The sequence below is a fragment of the Euprymna scolopes genome, chromosome 46, assembly GCF_053919585.1.
Source record: "Euprymna scolopes isolate OS-2025 chromosome 46, ASM5391958v1, whole genome shotgun sequence".
Classification (NCBI taxonomy): domain Eukaryota; kingdom Metazoa; phylum Mollusca; class Cephalopoda; order Sepiida; family Sepiolidae; genus Euprymna; species Euprymna scolopes.
Genome location: NC_136527.1, coordinates 188,961,370 through 188,969,737, shown reverse-complemented (window position 1 = coordinate 188,969,737; position 8,368 = coordinate 188,961,370). Strand labels below are relative to the sequence as shown.

At 30.8% G+C, this 8,368-nt stretch overlaps 1 non-coding gene across 1 annotated transcript; it reads left to right on the top strand.

Annotated features, from left to right (window-relative positions):
• Positions 1 to 235: 235 nt before the first annotated feature.
• LOC145271672 (U1 spliceosomal RNA) lies at positions 236 to 404 on the top strand. Its single transcript, XR_013866069.1, has one exon. It is a non-coding gene; the product is annotated as a U1 spliceosomal RNA (small nuclear RNA).
• Positions 405 to 8,368: the final 7,964 nt, after the last annotated feature.

Below are 8,368 nucleotides of genomic sequence, written 5' to 3'. Positions count from 1 at the left end.
TATGATGACCTTCCCTTATTAGGGTGCAGTGCACTGTGCAGTGCAGCCCGCCCCGGGCTCTTTGGGGCTTGGACAACAAGTGTCAAGCAAAAAACAGCAAGACGGGCAACCCTTCATACCAATTGTCGCTATCCAGCTCCCCTACTCCCCGGGGAGTTGGTCCCCATTTCACCTTCACTCCTCACATTAAAAATCGGCCTTGTGCCTAATTTGCTCGGCGAGGAAGCAAATAAATACCCTTACCTTACGTAGGGGTAACGGTGATCATAAAGGACGTTCCCACAGAGTGAGGCTGAGGCCCTTCCATTGCACTGCGGTTGGGTTGACCTTTGCGATCGTCTCAAATGTGGACGACTCGAACGTGCTATTTCTAAGTGTGGGGTCTGCGTACGCGCTCACCCCGATAATATAATCAAAATCAGAAATTCTACCCTATGTCTCATTCGAAGCAGAAAACTACTTCAATTCCCAGCTACCTCCCTTCCGTATGTCTTCATCTTTCACAAACGAGTGTAAGGACGTCCTTGTTTCTGTTTTCTCAATCGGCCGTCTCTATACACGCCACAAAAAGTCAATTCTCTCGACCAGTTTATCATCCACTTCAATCGCAACGTTCTGATATAATCTAATCTGCATGTATACATTACCAACGTTTGCTGTGAACATATCAATCTCGTAAGCGTAAGAAATCCGTCGAGCTGTCGCCTTCAACAACTGAAAGTGTCTTCTTTCGATATTGATTGATGAATGAAAACCTCTGGAAAACTACCGCAGAATTAGTGTGTCTATTGGTTGAACCCCACTAATCACCTCGAAAATTGGTCATCCAAACAAAGTTGAATGATGTGCACAGGTATTTTTCGTTACCAAAATTATGAAAATGATTAAATATGTTTTATTGGTACTTGTGCAGTTTAATCAACACATTAAAAAATGAAAATATCGAAAAAAAAGTTATATTGTACGTATCCGTTATGGACTGAAGTTCTCTGAAAAAAAATTCAGAGAAGTTACTTATAATTATTTTTTTTTTTACAGCGGGGAAACATGTTAATATGACAGCACGCTGAAGATGGCCGTGTTTGGATTGTTAGAATACGTCACGGGGAGATAACTCAGTTTAAAGTGCCGATACCTCCATTCTTCTTAAAAATCGAAACACGGCTACCTTTTGATTCTCATAACAAATTGTTTGTTTTTTTGCTTAAAAAAAAACAAACTACTTGACCAAATTAAGTGAAAGTTTTTCCAAAGAACTTCATTCCATAATGGATACGTACAATATAACCTTTTTTATTTTCTCGATATTTTCATTTTTAATGTCTTTAATAAACTGTACGAGTACACATTTTATTTTATAATTTAAAATGAAAAAAACATTGAGCAATAAAAATTAAATATTAGGTACTTATGTATTTTGGTGCCGAGCTGAAATAATAACGTTATTATTTTGAAAACCATTCTTAATATGAGGAGGAGAGGTTGTTTTGTAACTAATTTATGCTTCCACATTACAACTTTATATAATAAAAAAAATCGTGAAACTTGAATTTAAACTGAAAAAAATAAAAACTATATCAAAATAGCGCGGTAACATCTGCCGTCATATGCAGCCGAGAAAAAATATCTATTGTAAAATCAAACCAAAATTTGGTGCTTATGCATTTTTGGTACCGCGCTATTTTTAAATAGTTTTTCAGGTTAAATTAAAGTTTTACGATATCTTTTTTTTTTCTTTTTTAATTGTATGGTGGAAGCACAGAATAGTTACAAAACACCCTCCCCATGTTAAGAATGGCTTTCAATAAAATAACATTATCATTTCAGCACAGTACCGACAATACATAAGTACTGAAAATGTTGTTTTTATTATTCAATGTTTTTCATTTTAAATTATAAAATAAAACACGTTTAATCATTTTAAAACTTCATCTTTCATGATTTTTTAAAAAATTTGTTAAATACCGTGGTTAAAAAATTAAATTTTAATCACGTGATCACATTTTCAATAATTACGTGATTATATTTTAGCCATTTAAACTTTGTGAAACATGTAAACAAACTTCTGCTCGATACCGGTGTTGACCTTTAAGAGTCCCTTTTAGTGATTATTTCGTTCGAGGCTATTTGTCCAACGAAACGGCGGGTTGGTTTTACTGTACACATAGATTCGAAAAAGTTATATGGTTCGAGGCTATTTGTACAACTAAACGGTAAATCTACCGATTATAGTTCTCATCTCGGATGTTAACAGTAGTTTGACTAATCCAAATAATAAATAAATGAATAAACCTGATTTTTAAAGTTTGAGTAATCCAAATAATAATGAAATGTTCACTCGGCAAGACTGGAGTTTAGGTGGAAAAATAATCTCGAACCCTTTATCACATAAAAGGAACCAATTTCCCTAATCACCGGTACGTTACTATGTCAATAATATATAAACAATATTGGTATTTCAGAAGTTGTTTTTGAAAACAACTTAAAAAAAAAAAAACAACTTCTTTTTATATTGCTTTTAATTAAAATAAAAAAGTTTTTCGTAGGTTACAATTATGAAAAGTTCTATTCATATTTAAATGTCTTATATGTTCCGTGCGTTTTTTTTTTTACACAATGAATACCTTTTTTAATGAAGGTACTAGTGCAGAGAATGATCCGCGCTATTTTTTAAATCGTATTTCCAAGTTTAATTAAAGTTTTGATGTTTTTTTTTTTTATTTCAATTGTAAGGTTGAAGTATAGAATATGTACAAAACACTCTCCCCTCCCCATATTAAGAATGGCTTTTTAAATATAACGTTAATATTTACGTCCGGATCGCTCTCTGCACTAGTACCTTAATGATAAACAATACATAAATAGAAATAATAAATTATCAGACTTTTTAAAGTTTAAGTTTAAACAATATTTTTTAATTAAAAATTGAATCGCATGATTATTATTAAATTACGTGAGTAGTTATAAACGATACAACTTAATATTAAACACGCGTAATATCTTGCAATTTATTATTTCTCTATTTCAAATTTAAATTTATTAATTATAAAACCTTCGGTACTTATGTATTTTTGTTACCGTGCTAAAGAAAGGGTGCTTAAGATATCGTGGAACGTTCTGTTTAAAATTAAAAAAAATGCTGTTTAAAATAAAGAATTAAAAAATGAGAGAAAAAAGATATCGTGAAAAAAAGATCGTGAAACGTTTTAAAATAAATAAGTAAAAAGTTGGGCTTCTTTAAGTTGTTTTCAAAAACAACTTCTGAAATACCTATATTATTGACATAACGTACCGGTGATTAGGGAAATTAGTTCCTTTTATGTGATAAAGGGTTCGAGATTATTTTTCCACGTAAACTCCAGTCTTGCCGTTCACTCTCCCCCCCAAAATAAATAAATAAAAATAAAATAATTTTTTTTTTTTTTTTTTTTTTACATAGGCATCACCACATTATCAAGGCCCAGAGGCCACTCAAGGATAAGGGTTAAAGAGTGTACAGTAGAAATTGGTCAATATAGTAATCATTAGTAATGAAAATTTGGTAAATTTAATAACTTATATGGAACGGCTCACCAAGAACTTATTTACTTTAGACTTGAACACAACCATATTGTAGTCAGCCGGAAAGCAGGAAAACGGAAGACAATTCCACAGACGTGCAGTTCTAAGAAAGAAGCTTTGTTCATGGAATCTACGTTTAGGTTTAGGCACAGATAAAGAGTGGGGGAAATTATTGATAGTGTTTACAGCTAGACGAGTGTTTCTTGTGAAAGTTTGGCGAGGGGGGACCATAGATTGAAGCTCAGTTGAACACTTTCCATGAAAATAACGATACATCAGAGACAAACTCGCAACATCTCTTCTGTGAGATAGAGGTTGCAAGGAGGAGAAAAGGACATCTCCTACGAGGCTATGAAGTCTATTTTGAACTCTATCAAGGCAGGACAAGTCCTTTCTAGCAGCTCCTGCCCAGATGTGGCAACAGTATTCCATCCTTGGACGTACCTGGCTCTTATATAGGTAGAGAATAGCATCAGCAGTGAGATATCTACTGGATCGATAGAAAGATCCCACCATTTTTCCAGCGGCCTTGGCAACAGATTTGATATACGTGTTCCATTTAAGATCAGGAGTAATGGTCAAGCCCAGAAGCTTGTCAAAACTTGAGGCCTCCTGAAGACGAGAGCCATTCATTTCAATTGATGACAAATGTGGATTAGAATGTTGATGATGTAAAGAGAGAAGCTTGGTTTTAGATGCATTAAAAGTAACCAGCCACTTCTTTCCCCATTGTACTACGTGCTCAAGATCAGAGGAGAGAGAATTGGAGAGAACCTGGTCGTTTACTGTCTTAGATGTGGTACCATAAATGGTAGTGTCGTCAGCATAAATGTCTACAAATGATGTAAGGATATGATTTGGAAGATCATTAATGTAGATCAGGAAAAGAGTTGGGCCCAGGATGGATCCCTGAGGGACACCGGCATTAATACTGTGAGCTTCTGATTTTTGCCCCTCAACTACTACTCTAAATGAACCTGATTTTTAAATCTTCATGTATCTTATTTATTTTAATAAATGAGACATACAAAAAAGAAAAGACATTTTATAAAGAAATCCCAACACATTGACAAATGCAATCTAAACTTGATAGGGAAATAATTCGGCACACTTATAATAATAAAGGGACATTTTTACACGAGGAACGAAATAATGATTACACCGTGTTATTACGATGACCTTAAGTTCTTTGTTCTTTAGCAGTTGATTTGTTTCCTTTAAATAATTTCACGTTTAAATCGTGTTTTTCATCTTTTAATTTTGATTCTTTTATATTTTCATATATTTTATTTTTTAATTGAAAAGTTATTTCACTTTACTAAAGAAAAAACGAATTCATCCCGATGTTGTTTTGTATTGACTTCCTGAAAATATACGTAAGTTTGTATCTCTTTTTTTTTACACTAAAAAAAATCTAATCTATAACTTTTAATATAATCTTAACATTAAAATAAGTTTATTAATTTTTTGTTTTTGCAATCCAATAAAATATGATAATAATAGTATGATTTTAAAAATATCTTTAAAATATTTTATTCAATGTGATATTTAGATTTTTGTTAAAAATATGATTAGTTTTGTAAAACTTGTGTGATTTCTGAGAAAATAATAATTTAATTTGAAGTTGATCGAATTAAGCTTTTTGGTACGAAAAGTTGATCGAATTGAGCTTTTTGTCACGGAAACTTTGTTTTATATATTTCATTGTTTTAAGATTTAAATAAATTTATTATATCGTTGGAGAATTCCGTTTTAATTTTTATGTTTCATCCAATTTGTAATATTTAAAATATGCGTCATTTTCTTTTATAAAGTTTACTTAAAATGATCAATTATCATCAATTAGCAATTACTTAATGTAGAAAACAATATTCGTAAGTCTTTACAATCTAACCCAGAATAGTTTAACCCCTAAAAAAAAAGAGTTTATTTTTGACTATTACGTTTATACAGACTTAAAAAATACCCACTAAAGGAATTATAAATTAATAATACTTATTTCGGATTTTAGAGTGGGGATCACTTTCCTATATTATTTAATGTAAAATTAGCACTCATTTTTATGACCAGTTAGCAGTCAATGATACTTGTACTCATTCGCAGTTTCAAATTTTTGTTGCACTGGGGGGGGAGACAGGGAATTCATATTAGTTTTTGTTTTCTTTCGTTTTTTTTAGATGGGGATTAGATGTCATATGGATATATGAGTATTTTTTGATTTTGCAAATTTTTGGACGATTATTGGGCCTTCTGAGACGGCCATTTTGTATCAACCATTTTTTCGTCTTCTAATGTAACATACTATTTTTTAAAAAGTAAATAAGTTATAACACGGGAAATGTTCCTTATATTTATTTGTTAGTTGAAAGTATAAATTAATAAGCATGGATCTCCTTTCTCGTGGTAAGAATAGCTTTCTAAATAATACCATTATTACTAATGAGAGGTGTTTTTTATTAAAAAAAAGCAAAATATAGAATTTGAATTTAAATTTTATTTTTAATGAGGGGAGGGTTTTTATTAAAAACAGCCAAAATATAGAATTTAAATTGAAATTTTATTACCTATGAGGGGAGGTGTTGTTATTTAAAACACAAAAAATAGAATGTATGATTAATACCTGCACCCTCTCCAAACAACACACAGGCTGTTATCCCTCCTTAAAAAAACAAAGGAAAGCCAAAAAATAAAAAAAAAATTAGTATGAAAAAACAAAACTGTTTATCTATTAAATTTATTTTAAAATATATAAAATAAAAAATATTAGGATGAAAAAACAAAACTGTTTATCTAGCCGCATGCACGTTAAGTGTTTCACATAAAAACCTGTTTACATTGGTGATCGTAAAAAAAGTATGAAACAATTTTTTACATTTAGTTTAATTACTTACGGTGCCTTTATTTGTATGCCTCTCTCTCACATAGCATCCACTTATGTCTCAATGCTCTTTATTTGGTGTGAATGTAAATTGTTTATTAAGTAAATAACAATGTATTAGAAGTATCTTATTAATAATTAACTATTTTAGTCAGCAGTTGTTACACTAACGTTTTATATTTGAATCCAATAAAATAAATATTAAAAAATATATAACATCAGGATTGCATTACATTAAAAAAAAATATTTTAATTCTTCTAACAAGTTTTAGTTTGAAATTACTTTGTACAGTAACTTATCTCTATGGATGTCAATATATTCATTTAAATCTTAAAAGCATCATCATCATCATCGGTACACAACTTTGCACATTGGCTCCTAATTTGCTCACACAGTTCAGGTGTAGGATTTAGAGTATTTTTATAGAATAGGAATAAACTATTTACAAGTTTAAAAAGCTTTTAAATTGATATAATTTTTTGTTTGGGGTGCATAGATTAACGGTTAATTGATGCTCACAACAAAAATTATAAACAGAAGCAGATATACAGGAATATATGAATGGAAATAATAAAGATCTAACATAGATGTGTAAAATTCCAAACAGAAAATTATTTCACTCGCAAAAATATATCAGAATTACAATTGTCTTAAATTTACTAAAAAGTTTTGACTGTTCTTTAAAAAGTAACTATTAAAATGTCCTTTTAGCTGGTGTCACAAATTTGATTGCAACATATTTCAACATTTCCTGAAGACATGATATGTGAAACGCATACAATTCTCAGTCACATAATCTTAATTTAATGAGTGATTAAGTGTTCTGTAAGAGGATAATAAATTACAATATGGGTATTCAGTGTTTGTTGAATTTTGAGAGTGTTGCTGAAACTGTCTTGCAATATCGTTGCGACACCAGGTCCCACCTCTACCCAAAGCACTGGTGTCTATCCTGAATAATTTGTGCTCCACTTCGAATCAAATAATTTTATACATTCGCAGTCTTATAAATCACACACATAGTGGCATATTCAAATTTGTTATGTAAACCTGTCTTAATCAATACACATTACATAAGGTAATATTATTATTACGTGAAGGAGACACAATAATTTAATACATTTCAAATCTTATAAACAACACACAAAATAGTGGCATAGACAAAAATTGTTATGTAACCCTGTCTTATCCAATGCACACTACATACTGTATTATTATTATTATGTGAAGGGGAAACAATAATTTCATATGTTTGAAGTCTTATAAACAACACACAGAATAGTGGCATATACAAAATAGAAGAAATAATCTTGAGACAATACTTAAACAAGTATTGATGGGACACAAACGAAATATTGTAACGACACCTCTGGCAATTGAATCATACCTTCAAAGTGAATTCTAAAAACGCAATGATCTAATGAATTAATTATTACAATCTACTAAGAAATATGGGAGTAGCGAGATGTCATTTAAATTGCTTCGTTTTAACCAGAGAAGCCAGAAATAGGAAAGGAATTTAAAATCGTTTTAGAGCGATGGATGTAGCTATTAGTGTAAAATGATTTCCGGCATCAAACATCAACAAGGAAGGGGTGTGCTTTTGCTGCTTGTTGGGTTATTAAGAAGTATGTACATAGAGGGGTACAATTACTATAAATTCATAAGAGCAAATTCTATAAAATTGAAAAATACACTTTTCAATACGTTTTGTAATATTCTCAAATCATTTGATAATTAAAAAAACACAACTGATAAGATAAAAGTATGCTGTTACAAATAATTTATATTCAAGTGAATGAACGAATATATTTTATCAAACAAACCTAAGACTAATACAGTTAAGAAAATTGACAAATCGATGACACAAACAACAAAACAGTATAACTAACTACCTTCCTGAGAATTCTTCCTTAAAACTTCTTGGC